The 25,253-nt window shown below is 44.9% G+C and overlaps 1 protein-coding gene and 1 long non-coding RNA gene across 4 annotated transcripts in view; one reads left to right on the top strand and one right to left on the bottom strand.

Moving 5' to 3' along the window:
• The window catches only part of PALD1 (phosphatase domain containing paladin 1), a 110,703-nt gene extending 89,763 nt beyond the window's left edge, over nucleotides 1-20,940 (bottom strand). The window contains exon 1 of one of the 3 annotated variants that reach the window (XM_081913089.1): nucleotides 20,471-20,940. The gene's annotated coding sequence lies outside the window, so the exon portion shown is untranslated. Of the gene's footprint in view, nucleotides 1-10,116; nucleotides 10,513-12,470; nucleotides 12,645-20,470 lie in introns of those variants that run through there. The other 2 variants (XM_081913090.1, XM_081913088.1) reach the window with 2 other exon arrangements.
• LOC309370946 lies at nucleotides 10,700-16,201 on the top strand. Its single transcript, XR_014168753.1, has 3 exons — nucleotides 10,700-10,953; nucleotides 13,266-13,437; nucleotides 14,616-16,201. It is a non-coding gene; the product is annotated as an uncharacterized lncRNA (long non-coding RNA).
• Nucleotides 20,941-25,253: the final 4,313 nt, after the last annotated feature.

Here is a 25,253-nt window from a genome sequence, read left to right as displayed (position 1 = left end):
AGCCCAGTAGGTCATACGTTAAACCTTAGAAATTTCACTGAGCCATAAATTAATTGAGAATTACCTTGACTGCACAGCAAAGGAAATTTTGCACAGCTGCAAGATAATAGAGGTTTGTTTAGTTGTTACTCATTAGACCAATATATATGTTATGTACTGAAGTTCTCACCCTACAGGGGGATACTGTAGATAGTTTTCACTCAGGTCCACATATACAAATAAGGGATTGAAAGTGACATTCAGTGATTGGATAGTTACAGAAAATGGTTACTGTTGCGTTCTAGTGGACCTCTATATAAGCAGGCTAGCTGAACCCTTCAGTTCAGTTCTGTTCTGGCCTGTGAATAAACAAGAGCTGTTTGAAGAATCGCTGTGTTGTCTGACATGTTCACCCACAGCTTAACAATTTATATCCCTGAAAACCCTCCAGCCTATATACAGGGCTGAATTCACCAAATAAAATCTGCAGTGGAGGCTGTCAAGCAAGGCTCTGCAATTGCCGGGCTGAAATTAAAACAACCCCATGCTGTTCTAGTTGCCTTGAAGAGAAACATTAGGGTAGAACTTGGGAGTTATTTTTTCACGTTTAAAATGACAATAGGGTGCATGCAGTTATTTCATACTATAATAATATGTCAATGGGAAGAGAGACTATCTTATGGGGCAAGTCTCTGGAGGTGTGGGTTTGAATCCCACTGCTGCCAAGTGTTCTTGTGGCTGGTATAGCTTGGCTGGTACAGCATGAGACTCTTAGTGTCAGGGTGTGGGTTCAAGCTCCAAGTTGGGCAAGTGATACCTGCATTGCAGGGGGTTGGACTAAATTATCCTCATAGTGCCAGTGGTGGCCAAACTTGGCCATCCAGCTGTTTTTGGACTACAACTCCCATCATCCCTAGCTAACAGGACCAGTGGTCAAGGATGATGGGAATTGTAGTCCCAAAACAGCTGGAGGGCCAAATTTGTTATCCCTTCCGACTCTACAAATTCTGTGCTTCTAAATTACTCTAAACTAAACTATATCTACCAGTATAACTGTACTGGGCAACTTAACTGAAGCAGCTATTGCTTCAAGAAGATAGAAGGGATATCGCACAATGATAATTGGAATTGTGAACTAACTTAACAGAGGCATGCACTGCTGAGGAAATATTATTAACAACATCTGTTTTCAGTGTAAGGAGAAATGGTGGAAACCTAGACATAACAGATATAATTTTCATCAAATATGTGCAAAGGAAGAAGCTGCTTGCCAAAAACCAAGGAATCTAGATGGCTTATTAGAACCTCAGTGTGTTTACATGAAGAGGGAGATTAAATTTCTTCCCCCCAAATTTATTACTGTTATGCACAGTGAAACATGAGTACTTAAGCCAAATGGAGTTTTAAAGCCTCGATTTCCAGTAGCTTCTCCAAGCATCCATTAAAATATTGTTCTGAAGCAGGCTATTGCCCACATTTTAAAAAGGAACTAATGGTCTATTCCTAAAACTTGCTTGGGGCCAATTTCAGGGGTTGCAATAGGGATCCTATAGCCCAGAATTCAGTTTTATCTGAGAAGCATCTGAAGCCATGCAATTAACAGCAAAAATTGAATTGTAAGGGAACAGAGTAGTGGGTAGTTGTGAACAGCTTGAATATCCTGGGATAAATTTAAAAATGGATATTCCCCCCTCCCCCATGGTGGAGACAACCACTAGAGTTTTTGGACCATAAGTATTCTTTTAATAGCAGAGAAATACACGTTAAAAATTGACTTGGGCCCCTCTAGATAGGTGGGTTTTTAAGGTAAATTCTGCAGCATGCCACTGATGCAACTGCAATAATTCGTGGTAGTTTCATACTGTATTATCCACACATCATTTCATTTCATTATTTGTTCTGCTATGCTCTCCCCCCAGTGTTATCACATTATTGAGGTCTGGAGGAGCACCCTTGTGCAACAAAAGCGAGACAAAAAAAACAAAACCTGGGGACGTTTGCAGTATGAAAAATTACGGGATTTCAGCAGGAAGCCACAGGGCATGCACTGGTTAGAAATGAAGCAGTGTCTCTGCTCCCAAAGCTTTTGCAAAAGCAAACAATTTTGAAAGCAGGATCATGTATAATCTACCCAATACTATCACATGAACAAATCATCATGAATGCACAAATACAAGGAAAATTTGGAGAGGCCCCTAATTATGGTGTCATAACACAATAAATAGCGGGTTGCCATTTCTTTCGTATCTCACTGCTCCTCTAAAGAGCTATGGATGGCATGCATCTTATCACCCCACAATCTTGTGATGTGCTTTGGGTCAAGAAAGAGAGGGTGTGTGTGAAACCACAAAACTGGGTTTGGTGTGTTTTTGCTCATGTTGATTCTACAGGCACCACATCTATTGATGCCTCTGCATAAAAGAAGAAGAATGAAGTGGTTATCTATAGCTGCAAAGAGCTGCTCTTCGTGGTGACCAGAAATCTCTTCGTACAGAAGCCAAGAGAAGGGAAAGAACCTAAGGATCAGTATGAGGTTTTCGACCCAGTATAAGAGGAAACACCCAGGCAAAACCCAAACGCTACATAGCACTTAAGATAACAAGAAACACTCGTGTGTAAGCTTTGGCCTGGGGAAAAGCACACAGCATACAAAAGGATGTATATTTGGAAACTCAAGACTATGATTTTGTTCTATTCGTAGCAAAAACCACCATTCCTCCTGCCAATTTAGAGAATCCTGAAAACAGCAACGACCATGTTTACAAGACACTCATAATATTTCCACACTGAAAGAATTAAGACACCTGAGAGCACAGTCTGTAAGTGGGGGGGGGGAGTGCCCTGCAAAGTATGTTTCTTAAAAGCAAAACAAAAACCATTGCCTCCACCAGCCTGCTCATTCCCCTGTATGGGATTCATGATCGTCTATGGCGATGGGGCAAGTTATTAAATGCAGTACATGGCCATTCTGAATACATGAATACAATACTTTACAAAATAGAATTAAGCCCCTGATCCACCTCTGGTTGTTTTTTATCCTATGTGACTAGTAGCACTAGACCAGTTAATGGGGACCAGATGAACATCACAAAGCAGTTCAGCAAAAATCTCCCTCCCTGTTTTAGGGCAGCAGACCCTGGCGCTCTCCAGTTTTGCTTGGAGCTGCTGCAGTGCAATCTGAGGTTAGCCCAGAAAGGCAATACTGTATGCTTATTATCGGAAGGCTCTCGTCAACTCACAGAGGTTGTTCTTACCCATGGCCAGATTATACACATGCAGCCTAGCAACCACCCAAATAAAACTTACTTCGGAACCATCTACCTGCTAGTAACTGGACAGGGAGCAGCACGGAGAGAAATTTGGGGGTGGGAAGCCTGACCAGTTCTATTTCAGTTCCACTGTATTTGGAGGTGCGAAGAGAGAAAGGGAGGGGGCTTCTGCCTTTCCCTGTGACACACAGCTTTTCTGTCACCTACAGCCAATCGTTCCTCCAGCAGCCTTAGGGGTACAGTTGCTCTCCAAATATGGTACACCGCAACCTCAATCTAGGTGTGTCACAGGCAGGAGGGGATGTGTTGATGGGCTGGCCTTAAAACAGAAGACGAGGCGATCTATGCCCCTTTCACTACAGTTTTTTTATTCCAATACCTAACTTTGGATTTACAGCCGTACCTTGGAAGCCGAAAGGAAGCCGTTCCGGAAGTCCCTTCGACTTCCAAAAGGCGCGGCTTCCAATCGGCCACAGGAGACCTGCCGGATGTTTGGTTTCCGAAAGAACATTTACAAACCAGAACACTCACTTCTGGGTTTGCAGCTTTCAGGAGTCAAAACGTTCAACTGCTAAGGCATTCGTCAACCAAGGTACAACTGTATTTTTGTCAGATTAACAGCCTTTACAGGAGAGATGGGGAATCTGTGGTCCTCAAAAAGTTGTTGGACTGCAACTCCCATCAGGACAGCCAATGTGGTATAGTGGTTAAAGTGTCAGGTTAGGACCCAAGAGGTCAAGAGTTCAAATCCCCATTCTGCCACAAAGCTGGCTGTGTGACTTTGGGCCATTTGCCCAAAGTCTCTCAGCCTTTTGAGGACAAAATGGAGATACAGAGAACCATGCGTGTGTACCCCCTTGAAGTTCTTTGAGGAAAGTTAGAATATAAATGTCAATAAGGTTTCTAGGAGCTATGAGCATGAAAGAAGGTGAGTGAGGTGGAAGAAGGCCAAGACTTGCAATGGAAAATACGAGCTGGCCAGCAGCATATAACTGCAGGAGACAACAACTGAAGTCCTTGTGAGCTTCCCAAACACCACGTCTCATTATGCATCTCTCTGGGAGCTGCCAAAGCACAAGGGCTCTTTAACCCTGCACACCACCCTGCCCAGTGCAAACAAAGGTTTTAGCAGACGTCCCACTTTACAGTCCACAACTGTTTATGCTCATCTCAAAAAGACAACAGAGATGTTTAGGTGCCACCACAGAAAATACACAATTCTTACCTTGCACAGAAGAGATATCCTAATGGGTATTACTGGCAGGAAGGAGGACCTCCCTTGCAAAGCGCCGTGATCTGTTTGGTATACAAAACACTGAAATGGCATTTCCAACAATTGCTATCCAATTGCTTTTGGGAAGATGACAAGCAGGGTCTGCCTGTGATGATGGAGGCTTCTATTTAGCTATCAAGACTAATAGCAGCCAATCCTCCATCATCTGCCTCATTATTATTATTATTATTATTATTATTATTATTATTATTATTATAAACTATCTATCCTAGCAGACAATTCCACATTTTGCGACACTGAATGCCATAAAAATGTCAATCTCCTTAAGTTGAGCATGCATCTAATGCAATCCCATACATGTCTACTCAGAAATAAGCTCCACTAATTTCAAGGGATCTTGAGGGAGGTTGCAATCCTGCACTGTGCTGTCTTATATGCAGGTAAGATTTCGTTGAATGCAATGGGGCACATATGCATAAGGTCGGAAATTTATGTAACTAGCATGATTTTACATGTATTGTTTTCATTGGGTTGTACCTATTCTGCGATTCTGGGAGACGAGGTTGCTTGAACCAACAGGAGAACAAACAGAAGAGCAGAGATTATCTTAGCCGATCCATCCCCATTGCCACAGTCTCTGCCAAAGCAGAGGGGAAACTGGCAAAACAGAGAACCAAGTCGATTCCTCCCAATATTTATTTTTCCTGGTTAAATAGCATTTGGGGCGCATACCCGATTCAAAATCATGAATTACAAATACTTCTTTAACGTTACATAATAGATTGGAAACATCATGGTTTCCAAAGTCAAACATCCATTAAGATCATATTTGTAAATAAACTGGAGATCATATTTGTATATAAAAGAGAAACACCTTCAATTGTTTGCTTTAGGAGTCTTGTAAAGGCATATGCGCAAAGGCTTTCTCTGATCCATAAGACTGGACCCCTGAAGACCTCTGGACTTCTGTTTTTCCTCTCAGCTTTTATTACATTGTTTTAGTGTTTTCGTTTTACAGATGTTTAAAATGTTATGCAGCTTAGAAATACATTTGTATGTAAACAAAGTCTGAATTTTTAAAAAATGCAACCTATGCCACAATCCTCAGTCTGCTTGTTTCAGTAACAGCAGTTTTCAAAATGACAGCAAAAGTAAATAAGTGGATTTGACAGTCCCACCTTGTGTTAATTTCTGTACAGTGGTACCTCGGGTTACAGACACTTCAGGTTACAGACTCCGCTAACCCAGAAATAGTACCTCGGGTTAAGAACTTTGCTTCGCACAGCGGCAGCGGGAGGCCCCATTAGCTAAAGTGGTACCTCAGGTTAAGAACAGTTTCAGGTTAAGAACGGACCTCCAGAATGAATTAAGTTCTTAACCCGAGGTACCACTGTACAGTGAATTAGGGCTGTGGCTGAATGTTTGGACATTCTCAGGACAAAAAGAAAGTTGTGATTTTGGAGGGGGCAAATGATGCCCCCCCCATCCTCTCCTTGCCCAGCTGTATACTTTGCAGTATACATTTCTCAACTTTGCTGCCATTCTATATACCTCCTTGAGTAATCCCACCCAATCCAGGATCAGGCCAGATAGCAAGATGAAGTCATGCTTGGTATCATATTTGGCCATGTGGGTTAATACTGATAACAAACAGGGCTACCCCTGCCCTGCACGCATGGGAGTGCCCCCCACCCACCCACAGTGGGATATGAAACACCTAGCAGTCAAGTACAACATTCCTAGAATAGACATGCTAAGGGATGCTTCATACCAACCAGGAGAAAACTAACTGTTTCCTCCTGAGCTGGGACAAACTTCCTCTGCGTGTGACTAGATTTGGGCGTGGCCTAATCTGGGTAGGGGAGCACATGTGCCAATTACTTTTCTGGCACATGCAAGCTTAAGATTGCTTCACTACTCCACCAAATTACTGAAAACAAGACAGAAAGACATCCAGAGGCAGACAGACAGACTGCCTTATAGCTCCTTATAGCAGCCTCTTAACAATAGTTCTGTGACAAGGCATGGTTTGGAGCCGGGTTAGGAACACAAAGGCTGATCCCGTCAGACAGCTGGCAGCACACCCTCCATAATAGACACGTCTCAGTGCCTGAAGAAGTGTAATTTTAGAGTTCTACTCAACATCCAGGGCTTAATTTGAGCCAGACCTCAGTCCTGATACCCATTACCAATGTCAAGACTAGCCGAGGCACGCATGAACCAACCTAAGGGCTTCTGAAGATGCAGGCTGCATTCCCACCTCACACATCTAGGGTGTGGTAGGGCTTGCAGATGAAGCAGAGGGAGCGCCATAAAAGCCCAAACCCCAGGACTCCTCTTTTCAAAAATTAGACCTCGTACATGCCAAACACAAACAAAAGAAAACAGCAGCCCCGTAGACGTTGTTCAGGAAACTTCGGTTCTCCAGTTACCTCATCCTTTTTTCTACCAGATATTGCTGCACTCCAGCTCCCATCAGTCCAATCTAGCATGGCCAATGGTCAGGGATGATAGAAGTTGTAGTCCAGCAAAATCTTGAGGGCACCAGTTAGGGGAAGTCTGAGTTCCTAGGCATCATTCTTGGCTGCCTGGTTAAGGAAGCCAAAAAAAAAACGTAGGGACCAGAGCTTCCTCTTGTCAGCTGTGACTTCATTGTTACAGTTTGCCGACAGCAAGGGTAGGAAGAGTCTATTTGCTCAAGGTGAAAGCATCCCATAATGGAACCCCAGTGTAAAAAGGTAAAAGGTAAAGGACCACTGTGCGGTTAAGTCCAGTCAGAGGTGATAATAGGGTTGCGGCGCTCATCTCGCTTTCAGGCCGAGGGAGGTGGCATTTGTCCACAGACAGTTTTCCGGGTCATGTGGCCAACATGACTAAACCGCTTCTGGTGCAACAGAACACTGTGATGGAAGCCATAGTGGTACCGATTTATATACTTGCACTGGTGTGCTTTCAAACTGCTAGGTTGGCAGGAACTGGGACAGAGCAACCGGAGCTCACTCCATTGCAGGGATTTGAACCGCCAACCTTCTGATTGGCAAGTCCAGGAGGCTCAGTGGTTTAGACCACAGTGACACCCGCATCCCAGTATAAGTGGCTTCCACAAGGAAGCCGCAGAAAGAATGTAGCTTGTCAAGAAAGACGTGGACTTGAAAAAGATGAAAACCACTATCCTACTATATCACATGCATCAAGTGTTTGCTGGGGTAGGTCCATTGTCCTACACACATAGGTTTTTTTTTTCTCCCATACAAAAGGTAAGCCAATGGTTTGAGCAATACAAGAGAGAGTAGAAAGAAAACTACTTCAAACATCTTTGATGAAGATGGGGCAAGTTTCTAGCCCACAAAAACCTTGGGGTCACATCCGTACCACACATGTGAAGCACGTCACTTCCCCCAAACAATCCTGGGATCTGTGGTTTACCCCCTCAGAGAACTACTATCCCCAGCACTCTTCATAAACTGCAGTTCCCAGGATTCCTTGGGGGAAGCCATGGTGTGGATATGATTTGTATATAACACAGTAAACCAGCTGCAGCTATAAGGTTGCTTTTGCTACAGCAGACCAATGAAGCCACTCCCGGGACACAAACCCATTTCAAACCTTCCCCTACCCTCATTCTGAAGGTTTCAAACAGGCTCATGGGCTGCACATGGCTATGCAAAATGTTCTGATGCCCTCCGAGCTAACTAACAGCACAATCCTATAACAACATATTCAGGTATAAGCTCCATTGAGTTCAATGGGGGCTTACTCCTGGGATACACGATTGCAGCCTAATAATAATATTTTTTTTATTTATACCCCGCCCTTCCCGGTTCAGAAAACCGGGCTCAGGGCAGCTAACAACAAATTTAAAACACTTAATTTTAATACAACATAGAAGCAGCATAAAATACAGCATAAATGCAGGAATGGCAATAAAATTCAAAGTTCAAAAATCAATTTGGGGGAAATCTATCCAATAAACATTAGATAGTCACCAGGGCTAGCTGGTTGAATTAGTCCTACGTGGGCCAGCGAGGAGGCCAGGGGAGAATTAGCTGTGGGGTCTCAGAACGAGTAATCTTCATAAAAGGGGAGGGGAGGAGAAAGGGAAAATCAAAGATCAGGCTGAATTCAAATTAAAGGCCAGGTGGAATAGCTCTGTCTTACAGGCCCGTAGGGCCCTAGTCTCATGGGACAGAGCATTCCACCAGGTTGGAGCCATCACTGAAAAGGACCTGGCCCTAAGTCCATCCCTTAAAACATTCGGCATATAAAAGGGAGAAAACAGAATTATTGTTTCATGAGGCAATAGGTTTATTAGAGTGGAAAAATTGGGAAAGGACAGGAAGTCAAACTTATTTACTAAATATATTGTAGGAGGACTTATATTCTTTTGTTGGGTTTTCATTTTGATAAAACTGACTTATGTAAAATAAGGAAGATATGTATTTGATGTACAGATGCAAGTATGAACAATCAAGCATTTAAAAAACAAATAAACCATTCAGCATAACATCACACAAGGCCTTTCCTTCCCCTTTTCACCACAAAGTGCCTTTAGCCTCTGCCAGGGAAACAATGGGTTCCCCACCCCCATTTGCTAGAGTATACTGTCTTGAAAACCGTTAGGCTTACAAACAAGCCATGGGAGGCACAAATAGACTTGGGAGACTGCCAAAGAAACTTGCTGCATGGGAGTTTTCCAAATCTGGCACGAGAAGAAATAAAACTATGGCTTTAATTCTAAGCGCACTTGGAATCGCATTCCACTGTCAGCAGCATTCACTTCCAGATCAGCATGCTAGTCCTTAAGAAAAATAAAAGAAAAACAGAGATAGCGAGGACGCACCACATACTGCCCACCTAGGGTCTCAATGACATTTTTTATTGTCCACAAGTTCCAAATTAGAATTCTCAGAATCCTAGCTTCAAAAACAATAACAGAAAAAGGGGGGGAGTAGTCCCTCCTTGATTACAGAGAGAATAATTTTCCATTCCACAGATAAGCCCAACATTCATAACTTCCTGTTGGTCATATATCAGGGTTTTTATCTAGGTAATACACTGAACAACCTAAAGCTGTATATAAACGTTACCTATTGATCTGCTTGCTTGCTTGCTTTTTTAAAAGTCTAGATAATACATTGAACAACCTAAAGCTGTATATAAACGATACGTATTGATCTGCTTGATTTCTTTCTTTTTTAAAAGTCAATCTCCAGTTTGTGAAAGATTACTTTTGTTTCATATAGCTTAAAAAAGACACATTGGTGCAGAAAGGTAGCAAATTTTTTATGTTTCCAATGTGCTCCTCAATGCTCAAAGCAAATTGCATTTCAACAGCATCAAGACAACATGCAACACCCAAGAATGTAAGGCACCTTCCACAAACCTGAGAATTAAAATAGAAAATCCAAGGGCTAAGCACCTGACATTTCTGATTTGCTTTTATAGATATATAAACAAACAAGCCTACTAAATAGCCACAGAAATCAGTAAGTGAGGAGCTGAGATGAAGAGGGACAGGTATCAAAGATTTCTACATCCATGGAAGAACTGACCCTTTTTCCATCCCAGAGTGTGGGAGGAGAGGGTTTCGAACCATAAAAGAGAACAGCAGAGAGGAGAAAATTCCGAAGATACCTGACTTGAGGAATAAAGGGAGCGCATCCAGTATCCTTTTCCCGGTGCACTGAAGAACAACAATAAATAAATACATAAACTTCGGCGATTCAAACGATGCCGCCCAACTTTCTCGGGAGCGATTTAAAAGGGAGCTTCTTCCCTCCTTTCTCTCTGCAAATTCTCAGGACGTTCCATCAAAGGCTTTGCTGCTGCTGTCGCCGCTGCTACTTCGGTGGCTAAGCAGTTAAAACCATCTCTGGGGGTGGGGGGGGGCAAAACAATTGCTGCAGCAGAGTCTTCTCAGCCGAAGCCGAGAGACTGTAGCACTTTTGTTTTCGAGAGATCAAAAATCCTATCCCGTTTGCCAATGAAAACAGGGGCCGGCAGAGCCCCGGGAATCTGCACACTCTGAGCAGAACAGCCTCGGCTGTCTGTGTGCTGGAGGGTGTGGGGGTGGGCTTTATATAAAAAGAGGGCCAGCTCAGTGGGCTTCTCTGCCAATGAAAAGCTTGGGATTCCTGGCAACCAAAGCCACAAGGCACTAGGAGACCACAGGCTAGAGAGACTGCCAAAGCAGGACAAGGTTTCCTACAGAAGATGAGGAAAGCGCAGATTTCTCAGCTCAGGAATCGAACCGCTGGACGGGCTTCTTCTGCACCTTTGAGAAACACCACCATCTCCCCTGACAGGGATGCTTTTCTAGATGTAGCTTTCTGCCATCATTCGCTTTTCGCGTTTATTCTCCTTTTCAGGAGATGTCTCAGCAACCACCAATCCAGGAGGAAAAGCAGAATCCGTAAAACAAGGAATTGACTGCTGGTTGTTCTTTCCTTGAAATGCTCCAACACTCTCAAGGTAATTACTAAAATATTTTATTCCCACCCAACTATCAGTATATAAAATTAAACAGGCAGGGACTGGTATACAATCACATAAGAATGTGTCATTATCTACTTCGACTGGCTGGCTTTACAGGGGCTGCATACTGATGTCTATGGTTTTCATCTTGTTTTTCAAAAGCATAGGCAGCCTTGAGTATTTGGAGAAGTGAGGAGAATTAATAAAAGCTTCTCTCTTTGAAAAGGGAGATGCTAATGGAAAATAGCCTACGTGCAACTGCACTTGATTGCATTCATTCAGCTTCATCCTAGCCGATAACTTTTCTGCATATCCCTTATCACTTCCGCTACTGTTTAAAAATCTAAATTACAATCTGCTTGGAGCAAAGACTCAAGACTCATTTCTTACGGTGTAGGTCGGTGGAAGCACCAGAAATTGCTTGATTTAGTATTAACCACTCTCCTGGCAGGTAATATGAGGTCCATTAGTCTTAACATGCAACAATACTTCAAGTCAATTTTTAAAATATATCCATCTTATTGCACTGAACTGCTAATCATTTCCGCAGTGAACCAGGTCCTGAGATGGCTGGCACAATGTTGACTCAGCAGTTTCATAAGGAACTGTTAGCTCCTCTCTGGCAAGATGTCAGTGTTCCAAATGTGCATCACTTTGCAGGAGAGATGCACCCGTTCTCCTTTCGCGATACCTGGAAGCACGTCAGTTGCGCATCCCTTTCCCACTATTTCGCCGAATGCACGAAGCAGCCCCAAGCTTATTACTCCTCGTGTCTCATCCACCATCCATTTTCACCTGCAGTCTGCAGTTTTGCCCCACCCAAAAAAAAACTAAAACAGAGAGCAGCACCATAGCACAAGGGAAGAAAAGCAAAAGCTTCCAGGTCCAACTAATATAAATATATAAGTTCAGTTTCAGGATTCTCTTCAGATTCAGCTGCAGACATCAGAACAGAGACTGAGAGAAGATACACACACACACACACACACACAGACCAGACCCAGCAAAACAGATCTTGCCCTGCCTAAGGAGGCCCACCACATATACAAATCTTCCGAATGTCTTTTGCTTTGGTGTTTCTTTTGCAGAGTCAGCCCAATACATTTTCCTACCTGAGGCAGAAATTCCAAGTGCCCTCCCCCAGTCAAGGTGTGTAGTACTCACATTTTGGCCCCCAAAATGGAAAAAAAAAATCTCACAGGCATCTCACCTTGGGAGTGAAACAACAACAATCAAAACAATAATTTGCTACTATTTCATGACACCCAAAATCAGCTTCATGAGGCAGTGGCCTCACTCTGCCTAATAGTAGGGCCAGCTCTGCTAGTAAACCGTTGTGGCGTTTTTCACTACTGGCTTCTAAAACATTTCTGTGGAAAACTGTTTAATGTCTGCAGCTAGCTCAGTCATAGAGTCGATTATTTGTAAGCAGGTGATCGCAGGTTCAGTCCCTGGCAACTCCAGGTAGGGCTACGAAATATCTTTGCCCACCCTAACATTATCACATCCCTCACCTTTCGGAGTCTCTCTCTACGGTCAGCAAGTTTCATCTGAGAAAGCATTGGATTAAGTGGCAACCATGCATAAATGGGACACGCTCTTTAAATATTATGCTTCCTCCTACTACAACGCTGCCAACCTGCACTGCAGCTGCCAAGCAGAAGCCAAATATTTATAGGAGGCCACTGAGCCAAAGGAAAAGTAGTGAAAAGGCATTCGGCCCAATAAACATCAGGAGGAATGTAAAGGGAACCCAGGCAGTGCCCGAAAATGGTAACGTTTGAAGGCATGGAAGGCTGTTAATACAATGCTCATGCTATGGATGTTAAGATACTAGCCAAACTACACTGGCTCCTTACAAGCTGGCAATAGGAATTCATTTTACTTTGGCTTGGCCCAGGAACTCCTTACTGGCCAGGCTGCTAAGGGTGCTGTGGCCTAGGTTTGCTTTCGATAGGCTTAAGCATATGTCACTCTGAGCACCAAGATAAGAAAACTAAAAGGCATGGCATAAGAAATCAGAAAATTTCCCCTGCAAGGAATGTGTGGTGGAGATTTACAGCGGTCCTTTCAAAGAGATAAAATGGGCAAGACACAGCAGGCCAACAAAGGAAGAGAGCTAAAAGTTCACATGATATTGCCCCCCCCCCCTTTTTTAAAGGCAAAATTCAAAGCTAAGCAGAATTTTGCAACAATCGCGGGTGGGGGGGGGATTCTTTCCTGTTGTTGCCAATTCTGCCCAGAGAATGGATTTACAGTATTTTCATTTTATTTTCTCTTCTCACCCCCCCCCCACTTCTTCAAATGAGGACTGTTGCCAAGCTGTTTCCAAGTGGTGGAGATTTCCTTTCACAGATCTTTGTTGTTAACTCTTGCTGCCACAATGCTATTTGTGAAACCAGAGAGCTGAAGAGGAAAGGGGGAAACAGCTCAGCATTAACTTTCCTAAGGAAAGGAAGTCTGCAAGAGTTCTGTTCCATGGTGAGAGAGACGCTTATGCTCTGAAAAACAATGTTTGTAAGGAAACCGCGCAAATTTGCCGTACAGGCACCAACAACAACCTAATATGGGACAATCCCCTGCATTGGTAACCATTTTAACTTCGGTAAAGGTCAAGTAGCCCCAGGCCTCCATTCAGTCCCCTGAGTGAATGGGTTTTGGGATTTTAAAAAGCCTGCTTGTTTAAAAAGTTTTAGAAGATGGTTGAAAAAGATAATGCAAATGGGGGGGGGGGTTTCCTGCCAAAATCTCTGCCACAGGCCTTTCTCCTTCAAGCAGTGCAAGTTGTTTGATGTTGTCATAAACGTGCCATCTTCCAAATAAGTAGCTGTCTTAGTCGTTTGCCACAAAAAATAAAACAACTGAGATTTGTGGCACCTTAACACATTTATTGTAGCATATGCTTTCATGCACCAAGGTCCAAGTGCACCCTGATGCACAAATGCTTATGCCGTAATAAATCTGCTCCATCTTTAAGGTGCCACAAGCCTTTTTGTTGACATAAATATGGCAGGTTAAGATCAGAAACACTATTTTTACTTTCAGGTGCCTCTGGCATGGTACATGCCATTAGGTTCTCTGTGAATTATAGGGACGCAAGCTGATATATGAATGAGCACATCTAAGAATGGGACACGGGTGGCGCTGTGGGTAGAGGGACGCGGGTGGCGCTGTGGGTAGAGGGACGCGGGTGGCGCTGTGGGTAGAGGGACACGGGTGGCGCTGTGGGTAGAGGGACGCGGGTGGCGCTGTGGGTAGAGGGACGCGGGTGGCGCTGTTCAGCAACATCTAGAAGGTCAGTGGGTTCCCACCACTTTTCATCCACAATCATTTGCTGTTTTCCTTCCACACCTAAAGCTCATTTCTAAACCACTTCATATTTTAAAAATCTCTAAAGGGTGCACAGCAAAGCCATCAATATGAACCACAAAAGTCAACAGCTACTTTAATACTAGATCTATACCTTTTAATCATTGCTGTATTATTTTATTCATTACCATTGCATTTAACACCAGGACAGCTCGGTTCTATTTTTATTTAAAGCATATCAAAAACTTCAATAAGTTGTCAAATAGGGACCTCTTCTGGCAAAGTAAGGCATTCCCACACAAACTGCTTCCTTTAAGCCAGAGCTTACCAAACCTCTCTCACCACCAAAGGAACACAAGCGAACAGCAAAGAACCTGCACAAGCAACGCTCACACCAAACCCTACATATAGTAAGTAAAATAGAAACATCGCCACCCGACCCCACCCCCACCCATCTTTCCCCTCCTCCACCTCTTTCCCCTTTTCTTCCTAATGTCTCCACAAATGAAACTGATTTGTAAAAATGTTACAAGGGAAGAAAAAACGCGAGAGAGATATATTGTACACTTTTGTAAATCAACAAAATCTTTAATAAAACAAAAAACCAGAGCTTGCTCCTACCAGGGCTGGAAAGGGGTTAGTTTAGTCTCCTGTTTCCTAGTAAAACTTAGTTACTGTTTCGCAAAATGACACTTGTTTAAAAAGAGTACTGTATCACCAACATGAAAAGTTCAGAAAGCTCTGTTTGAAACTACTGTATTGGGAAAGGTTTTACAGAAATTTTACCCAGTTCAACAACAGAAGGCAAACTTACAAATGACATATTCCTAAGATCTGGAACGTGGAGCAGGGCTCAGGTACTACTTCACACCACTGACCCACATCAAACACTTTTCAAAACATGTGTAAGCACTACAAGTTGTGGGGTGTTTTCCCCCTACAATACACAGGGCTATCAGCTGATTAACTACCTCCTCTTGCTTGGATACATCTGCATATTATTAAAACTACAGGAGAGTTGCCTTTTTGAGATACTGAAGGAAGTGCAAGAAAGCTTTGGTTTATAAAATTGCAAGTTGCCATTCACAATCCTCCTCTTCTATAAGCTAAATGCATGCAATTGCACTTGTTCATTTTCAGACTCTTTGAAACCCTTTGCCTCTGTCTCTACATTGCAAGCAACCCCCCCTTTTTGCTTAAGTTTATCTGTAAAGAATGTAATGTATGTATGGCAATTTTATATAAAGCAAACATAATATGTCGTTAGAAGGAAATGCTACCTTCAAATTCTTAATTTGTATCCCCATTGAAGTTGGTCCTCAGCAAACAGCTATAAAAGCTTGCAGCCTTAACAACACAGGTCTTGTGTTTGTTTACTGAGCCCTTGTGCAACGCGAGGCATGCAGACTGGAAATTAATTCCAAAACTCTTCTCTAGACTTTGAAACTATGTGCAAAATGCCTGCCACTAGACAATGCACCGTGAAGCTCATATATGGACATACCTGTTTCAGACACCAGTCTTAATGCCTTGTGCATTTTAATTTGCTTCCAGGACATTTGCTTATGCTCCCACTTTCAGACTTATACCTCAGATATGCATCCACAGTGAATGGGAGGGAGAGCTGGACTCTCCCTATGGATGTGCCTGTCTAACCCTCTTCCTTGGATAAAACTTACAGGCTGCAGACCCATCAGATGCCAGCGTGAATGACTGCAAGAACAAAATAATTGCAACCTGTACTTTTCTACTAGAAAATAAAGGTTCTGGTACTGTGTACCCTTGAGTACCCCCACAGAGAGAGAGAGAAAAGCAGTGGTTGTAACTGCATAATAAGAACACAAGGTTTTAAAAGATGCATGGATAAGAATTGTACATAACAATTGGTGACGGGGTTCTGTGGCTTTTTTGTGAAAAAGCAACAAATAAAGGAAGTCTAATGATCCACTCTGGACCATTCTGGATTTGTTTGCAGAGCACAAACGCTCAAGAAGAAACCCTAGTAATTCTCTATCAACAAAAACAAATTTCTAGAACAAAACTGTCATCAACAGGGCAATCCTATACATGCCTATTCAAAAGTAAGCCTACACTGAAATTTAAGGAGAATTATTCTCTGGTAACTGTTATAGGTCTAAAGCCAAAATTGTTTCTAATATTTTGTTAGGAGCCACCCAGGGACTTACTTACTTACTACCACTACTACTAACATACAGGCATGCAAAGGCTCCATAACCCAGTCTAAGCAAGGGCAAGACATTAGTAGCTCCACATTTGGAGCGCCAAAACACCAGAAGCCCAGCTGCTCTCTAGGATACCCTTGCAAGCTTGTGACTGCTGTCTTTTATGCACAGGTGTAGCTAAGCACACAAGGATTTCTGCTTCAGAAAGCAATGAGTAGAACAAACAACAGACAGTTTGCCAGACCAGCGGAGAGCACCCACTTGATTATGCCATTGATGCACTATCCACATGACAAGAGAGGCACTCTTAGGTGGGGATAATGCTGAATATGAACACCCACAGATGCAAGGCCAGTAAAATATAAACTGTATGCTGCTACAACAACAACAAAAAGACACATTCCAACCACAGCCAAAAAATGGGAGAAGCTTTGAGAGGATTGTGAAGGGGTGACAGTACAGCCTCTTTAAGAAGAACATAATAAGCAATCTTCTATCAAAGCCAGTGCAGTATTGTCTAATATTCTGACTCTCCAAGGACAGAAAAGGCCTCTTATCAAATGTCTTTCCAAGTATGTTTTCTGCCTGAGATCTGAGTCCTTCCCTTTCAACAGATAAAATTAACACAGAGGCATAGGTCACCAGGCACACAGCAGCAACAATGTGCGTTCATCAAAAATATGTTGTTGCTTTTTTAAAAAAAGTCTATGATAATAAAAGACAAGTGTTTGCACATTACACTAAGCCATTCAGTACGGTTTAGTAAACTAACTTGTGCACACAGTCCAAACACTGCTGCTTTCCTCCATCTTGCACAAGCAAGTAAACAAACCACAATGGAGATAGTTGAGCTGCATAGCCTGGTATTCAAATCCATAATCTTGGTTTGTTTCACCCTATTAAACCACAATCAAGCACAACCATGATCCTGGGCTTGGACATCATGCTAAGCCATGGGTAGGCAAACGAAGACCCTGGAGCCGGATCCGGCCCAATCAACTTCTAAATCCGGCCCGCGGACGGTCCGGGAATCAGTGTGTTTTTACATGAGTAGAATGTATGCTTTTATTTAAAATGCATCTCTGGGTTATTTGTGGGGCATAGGAATTCGTTCATTCCCCCCCCCTCCCAAAAAAATTATAGTCTGGCCCCTCACAAGGTCTGAGGGACAGTGGACTGGCCCCCTGCTGAAAAAGTTTGCTGATCCCTGTGGTAAGCTATCCCCATCATGGTTTGTTTACCCATTTGTGCAAAGACAGGCGCAAAGCAGGAGTGCTCAGGACACAGCTTATGCACATTGTGGCTTACTAAACCATATTTATGGGGTCCCCAACATGATGCCCTCGGGCACAATGGCACCCTTGAAGACTTTCCCTGGTGCACACAAAGCTTCTGCACACTCTATTGCTTGTCCTCCGCACTTCCTGGTGAAGGGGCAAGGGTTACCTTTCTTCTTGTGAAGCACATACAGATGAAAGCAAGCATGGGAAGAGTGGTCCCCTTTCCCACTTCCTCTTTCAGCTCTATATGCTTCTCAAGGCCCAGAGCGGCACCTGAGCAGAAACTGGAGCAACTAAGAAGGGCAGGAGAGAAAGGGTTTGAGCGGCCGGGGGGGGGGGGAGGAAAACAGTGATCGGAGGGGAGGCAAAGAAGACCAAGCTGAGTGTTGCAGGAGTCAAGAGGGAGACAGTGCCAGAGAGGGAAAAGAGGGAATGCCAGAGAACTAAGGCAGGTGCAATTTACACAGTAAATTGAATAATATTGAAATGGAATAATCTCCCCATGGATCCTGCCTCCCCTCCATCCCCACCAAACCACCCTGAAATCACATCTCCATTGAATGACCTGCAAAAAACATGGCCTTGATACATGAATCCTTTTGATCCTCATAACTTTTTTTTTACAAGGGATCCACTCAAAACCTCTGTTAAATCATAGGTCTCTTCTATTGTCTACAGATGACTTCTGTCATTTGTTGATGGTGTTGCTGCCATCTTATGTCATGAATATCCAGGAGGATCAATGTCCCCCCCCCCCCCGTTAATAGTAGGCACAGGCTCTAAAATGCCTTATTACCATTGTAAACTTCCATCTTGCAGTGTGCTTTTTGGAGTCTCCTTGTAAAGTTATGCGAATTCAAGAGGATTTGTTTTTAATTCCACGGGATCCTACTTTTACCTGGACCCCAGTTGTACCCACACCTTCCCCTACCTATGCAAAGGAAATCTCTTTTTCTCTGTAGGGGGAACATGGGGGGTGTGGAAGAGAGAAGCAACCAGAGGGAATATTGCCCATGAGACTCTCTCAAAACTCCAAAGGTGCCCACAGGCTCCAAAAGGCTGGCGGATGCTGGCTTAGCATTATGTGCAAACACTGTCAGTGGCTGGGAAGAGAAGAAGTGTTCAGAAAGACTGGTCCACAACAATTGCAGTAGGGTTAGGGTTAGGGTTAGGGTTAGGGTTAGGGTTAGGAGCTCTATAAGAAGAAGCAGGCGCTGCTGTGAGAAAATTCACCTAGAAAGGAGCGACAGAGACATGTCAGGGGATGGAGATTGGGCAATACATCACAGGTCTGGATGCACCCATTTATACTGTATTTAAGTAAAAGCAGAAGCCATGCCATGGAAACCAACAGCCGCCTGTGCTGACTCAGTAAGGGTTTTCTATTATGATCGTGTCCATTTGTATCTTGCAGCATAGCAAGTGAAGCAAAGAAATTACAGTTGCATTTGGAGAAGACTCATGCAGTAAGCACACAACGTGGTTTGGTACATGGCCAAGTCTAGCAGGGAAAGCCTCGAAAATGCTAAATATCGCTCCCAGTCAGTGCAGGCCTTCTAACTCCCAAGGCAAAGCAAACCTATTTCCTTCCTAATGGAAGGAACTGCCTCCTCTGGTTGCAAGGCTTTTGTGCTAGACTAAAGAGTCCTGATTCCATCAGGGATCCCACGGGGAGATGTGGAATGTTTTCTTCTTTTTTCCCTGAGGGTATTTTTGGGAAGATATACTGTATATATTTTTAGGGTAAAGGCTGAAGAGTCAAAATGAAAGCAAATGAAGCAGAGACGGCTCAATTTTCTAGGAAGGTGGCTTCCCCCCCCCCCCAGTTAGCAACATTGTGGATTATCAGGCTGTTGCAGAGAAATAAGACAGCCCCATTGACTGTGTGAACAAAGAAGTGCTTAAAACAGTAGGCATGAGGCAAGAGATCAGAACAGAACAGGGTGGCATTCCACTAAGTTTCACTAAGAATAGGCCCACTGAAATAAATGAACACGGCTAAGTTAGGCTGATTAACTTCAGTAGTTCTACTCTGAGTAAAAACACCAACCATAATACATATGTGAATTCTTTTAGCCATGCACTAACCACCACTTAACACACTGTGTGATCCTAAACACACATACAAAAAAACGCAGATCCTACTGAGATTCACATTAGTTATTTCTAGATGATGGCCACAAACTAACACACCATTGTATGTAAGAGAGTGCCTAGGTTTTGAACACAGCACCTTTCGCTCTGTGTCTCTTCCAAAGTGAGGCTCATACCCTCTACGCAGCCTTCCCCAACCTGGTGCCCTCCAGATGTTCTGGACCACAACTCCCATCACCCCTGACCACTGACCCCACTGGCTGTGGCTGATGGGAACTGGTACTCCAAGGTATCTGGAGAGGTCAGGATGGAGATGACTGCCTTAGAGACCCACACAGAGAATTGCACCCACACCTTCCCCTACCTATGCAAAGGAAACCGTGGAACAATGCCTAATTTAACAATGCCTTTTGGTCTCCGACCAGGAATGGGGTGTTTTGGTGTTTTTTTAAAGGAAAAATATTGGATCGCACACATGCTGCCCATTCAGAGTATGCATGCATGCAATAGGACACGAACCCAATTCAGTCCCACTGAAGGAAACTTACTTCCGAGTAAACATGTATGGACTAGCCTGCTGTGAGGCTGCAACCCCAAGCACCCCTTCCTAGGCAGCCAGCTGCAATGAGCCCCGTGGGGTTTACTTACGAGTAGGCATGAAGCGCGCCGGGATGCCAACGCGAGGTTCCCTTCGCCAAGCCAGCGAGCGTCTCGCATCCAAGAAAGTCTGCAGGGGCGACGGCTGAGATCTTGCCCTTCAGCCCCAACAGCTGCCCTCGCCAGGGCAGGCCTCCGATCCCCGGCGGGCTGCGGGAGTCACGAGAGCTGGGGAACTCAAGGCGGCCCCTGTTGCCTCACCTCCTTCCCGGTGGCTCTTCGCGGTAAACCGGTGCATGGAGACGAGACTCAGGCAGCAGCGGCAGCAGCAGCAGCACTTCCTGCCAGCTCGCCAGGAGACGCGGGGAGCGAGGGCGGCGGGACGGACCCAAAAGGCGGAGCACCAAAGGAGGGGACTCACTCACCGGAGGGACGGCATCCCCTGCCGGCTCTGGAGAGAGGAGCTGCGCCGAGGGGCGCCGCCTGGGCCAGCCTTTTGTTCCTCCTCCTCCTCCTCCCCAGAGCCCGGGGCGCATCCACTGCCGCGCGCTCCTCCCCAAACAAGGAGCCGGGCGGAGTTCCTGCCTCTTGCCCTAGCTCCAGGTTCCGATCGCCGCTTCTTCTCCCGCGGACGGAACCCCCTCAGGCTCACCGGCCGCCCTCGCTTGGCTACAAATGTGCGCACAAAAGCGCCGGCGGCGGAGGGAGGGACATGCGCAGCCGGCTGCGCTTTGCCAGCTGCTGCAGCTGTTTCCCGGCGCAGACAGATGGCTCTTTTCAGCTACTGCTCTTGTGCCCGTCCCACGAAAAAGCAGCACTCGGAACCGCCCCTCCTTTCCTCTCTTTCTTTCTTTCTTTCTTTCTTTGCACACACCTCATTATGCAGAACTTAAACCTAAAGCTCAGTGCATGTTTTGAACCGCCGAAGGATGGACGTGGCTTCAGAAACTTGGATGTGCAGATTTACTCGTTTGCCAGAAAGCATGTTGTTGTTTGTTGTTGTTGTTGGACCAGAGCACGCCAGGCACTCCTATCTTCCACTGCCTCCCGCAGTTTGGTCAAACTCATGCTGGTAGCTGCAAGAACACTGTCCAGCCATCTCCTCCTCTGTCTTCCCCTTCTCCTTGTGCCCTCCATCTTTCCCAACATCAGGGTCTTTCCCAGGGAGTCTTCTCTTCTCATGAGGGGGCCAAAGTACTGGAGCCTCAGCTTCAGGATCTGTCCTTCCAGTGAGCACTCAGGGCTGATTTGCTTAAGAATGGACATGTTTGATCTTCTTGCAGTCCATGGGACTCTCAAGAGTCTCCTCCAGCACCATAATTCAAAAGCATCAATTCTTTGGCGATCAGCCCTCTTGATGGTCCAGCTCTCACTTCCATACATTACTACTGGGAAAACCATAGCTTCAACTATACGGACCTTTGTTGGCAAGGTGATGTCTCTGCTTTTTAAGATGCTGTCTAGGTTTGTCATTGCTTTTCTCCCAAGAAGCAGGCGTCTTTTAATTTCGTGGCTGCTGTCACCATCTGCAGTGATCATTGAGCCCAAGAAAGTAAAATCTCTCACTGCCTCCATTTCTTCCCCTTCTATTTGCCAGGAGGTGATGGGACCAGTGGCCATGATCTTCGGTTTTTTGATGTTGAGCTTCAGACCATATTTTGCACTCTCCTCTTTCACCCTCATTAAAAGGTTATTTAATTCCTCCTCACTTTCTGCCATCAATGTTGTGTCATCTGCATATCTGAGGTTGTTGATATTTCTTCCGGCAATCTTAATTCCGGCTTGGGATTCATCCAGCCCAGCCTTTCGCATGATGAATTCTGCATATAGGTTAAATAAGCAGGGAGACAATATACAGCCTTGTCATACTCTTTTCCCAATTTTGAACCAATCAGTTGTTCCATATCCAGTTCTAACTGTAGCTTCTTGTCCCACATAAGAGATTTCTCAGGAGACAGATGAGGTGATCAGGCACTCCCATTTCTTTAAGAACTTGCCATAGTTTGCTGTGGTCAACACAGTCATCGAAACTGATAATTGTAACAATCAAGCAACATCTGGAGGGCCAGAGGTTCCGCACCTTGCTTCAAATGTTTGGATCTGGGCAGCTGAAGGATTGCCTACTGTCCCGCCACCCTGCCTGTGAACTGAGGTCATCCTCAGAGATACTCTTTGTGTGTCCCTGCCATCTAAACTGAGGCAGGTGTCTATTGAAGAGACATATCAGTGGTGATGCTTTCCCTAGGGCAAACATCCCACCCAATTTTCACTATTTCTGACACCCCAGCAAACCCCTTGTTATTTTCCCAGGCTTTGCTTTTTAAAAAATTCTGATTCTACAATTTTCTCTTTTTGTTATATCTGTTTGTTGCTTTATTGCTTTTATTAAGAGTGTCTGAAGCCCTGGAAATATTTATATTAAAGGGTGTTATTATATAATTAATAATGTAAAGTTGCATCCTGAAAATAAATTCAAAGCTATGGAGGGTGTGAGGGTATAAAGTGAATCAGAGAACCATGGAGGCTGTGAGGATGAGTCAGGAAGGTATTGTTTCTTGCTATGACATGCAGGAGAATCTGGAGAAAGGGAATTTGGTGTGGGATTGGAGAGATTGTTGCGAGAGTTGTGGTTAAATTGATTATAGTGATAACAGACTTCTAGGCCAGGAGGAAGACAACGCAGGGAGTTTATTGCTAAAAAGTTGAGAAATGTAGGCCTGTGGCACAATTGTGAAAGATCCAAGGTGAAGGGAGTTTTGAATCCGTAAGAGTGGATGAGGCAATTCTTGAACATAAAACTATATACAATGATTTTCACCTGGAGTTCAGGTGGGAAAGCAGCAATAGAAGTTTGTGAGCTCAGGATTTATGAAGGTGCAATATTGTGAGGAGAGGGATTATGGAGGAGGCATTCTGAGGGCATCGAAGGAGGGTGCTAGGGAACAGAGGATTTGGTGCAGCAGGAGACTCTGGTGATAAATCCAGGGATGCTGAAGAAGGAAAGTGGGGCCTAAGTAAGGATCTCAGCCAAACTCCTTACTTCTCATTCCCTGCCCCCAGGTGGACCTTGGTAATATGGCACCCTGAGCAAAGACAAAATTTGGTACACCCTATAAATAGAGGAGGAGGATGTGCCCCCTGGGCTTGTCCTGCACGGCCCGAAATCCAGCGCTATTCCGCAGTCAGCTCACATTTGCTCAGTCCTCATTGGGATGACTTAAAGGACCCTACATTTTTTGTCTTTACCAAATGGGTCCCGACAACTGTTTGGTTCCCTCAGACATGGTTGGTGCCATGGGCTTTTATAATGCATATGCCTTTTCTTTGCTAAAATAAGGAATAATTACGCCGGGACTGAGGCAGCAAATGACGCAAGCGATATTCGCGAGGGAGGCGGGAGGGCTGTCTGCCTCTCCGCGTAGGAAGAAGTCGAAGAGTCCAAGAGCAAGTGGATGATATTTTCAGAAGCTGATAGGTGGGACAAAAATGTATTCGTCGTCTCCGTTTTGGTGAAAGTCTAGCCTGCTCTCCCCCTTTCACTGTTTTGCTGCACCCCCCTCCCCCCCCCAAGCCTGCAGATCTCCAATCCTCCCCGCTTTCCCCTGTGCGCTTTCTCCCCTTTCAGTTTTGGCGCCTTGCGCGCGTAGCTCGCAGGGCCGGCGAAACAGAAGCGGCAAGTCAGGGCAGGGGAGGCGCCGCCGCCGCCGCTGGTCAGCACGACCCTGGCAATCCTTGCGGAGGAGGAGGAGGAGGAGGAAGCGGTGGCGGCTGCACCTTCTCTCGGCGGGACTGGCGCAAAAAGTGGCCGGAGGAGGAGCCCGAGGAGCCCGGTGAGGCTGCAGGCCAAGCAGGGAAGGGAAGGACGCTTCTCCTTTTCTTCCTCCTCAGCTGTGCCATCTTATACGGTGTGTACAGGGGCCAAGGTCCCTTCAGCCCCCCCAATATTTGAGGGGGATAGAGCCCCCCAAAGTTGATGGACATCGCCGTTCAAATAGTGTGCATGCACCATATCATGTAATCAACGACACAGGGCGGGGCTCAGCTCCCCCCCCCATTTTTATTCAAGTTGTCCCCCCTGATGGTGAGCCTTTAGTGGGGCGCCCTTCCCCAAAAGTGCCACCATACAGTAAGCAAATGTCATCGTCTTGACTGGGCGGAAGTCCTTGGGAAGAAGGAGTCGGACAAGGCAAGGTGATGGTGCCAGGTGAAGGCCAGTGTTGAATTAAGGTGAGGATGGGTCTCTCTCTTTCACCTCTCCCTTTATCTCCCCTTCCCACGCACACACTCCACAGGCACCTGTTCCTGTTGTATTTTACTTAAGAGAGTAAGCAGAATAACTGAAGCAGGAACTGCTACACTGAGTTTGGCAAGGGCACGCTCAAGTTGAGACCACACAGGATGTGCTCTCAGTTCAGTGCAGTAGAAAACATGCCAAAGCACAGGAAGCGTCATTTGAAGGGCTTTTTCTCCCCTGACAACATGCCAAATGTGGAAGTTCACTGTTAGCCATGCAGACACTTTCACTGAGTTTCCTAATTAATAGCTGGAGACTGAGGTGCAAAATCAGCATAGGTGATATCATCCTGCTGATGCCCACATCCAAGTCCCAAAATAAGCAGCGTTCCAACTTTCATCTGTCAACACAGGGCATCAAGAATATTTCTCATATATTGTACATGGGTTGGGGTTTGAGCTGCTCACTGCATTTTGCCTTATTCCATCTAACGTGATTCATGTGACCAAGAGCAGGCAAACTTCTCATCCATCCAGTCTATGGAACTGCCCACTAACAGTCTTTATCTGATTTGAGCTTCAGTTTGTTGGATCTAATCCA

This window comes from Podarcis melisellensis, assembly GCF_964234715.1.
Source record: "Podarcis melisellensis genome assembly, chromosome: 5".
Lineage (NCBI taxonomy): Eukaryota > Metazoa > Chordata > Lepidosauria > Squamata > Lacertidae > Podarcis > Podarcis melisellensis.
This window is presented reverse-complemented; position numbering and strand designations above follow the sequence as displayed.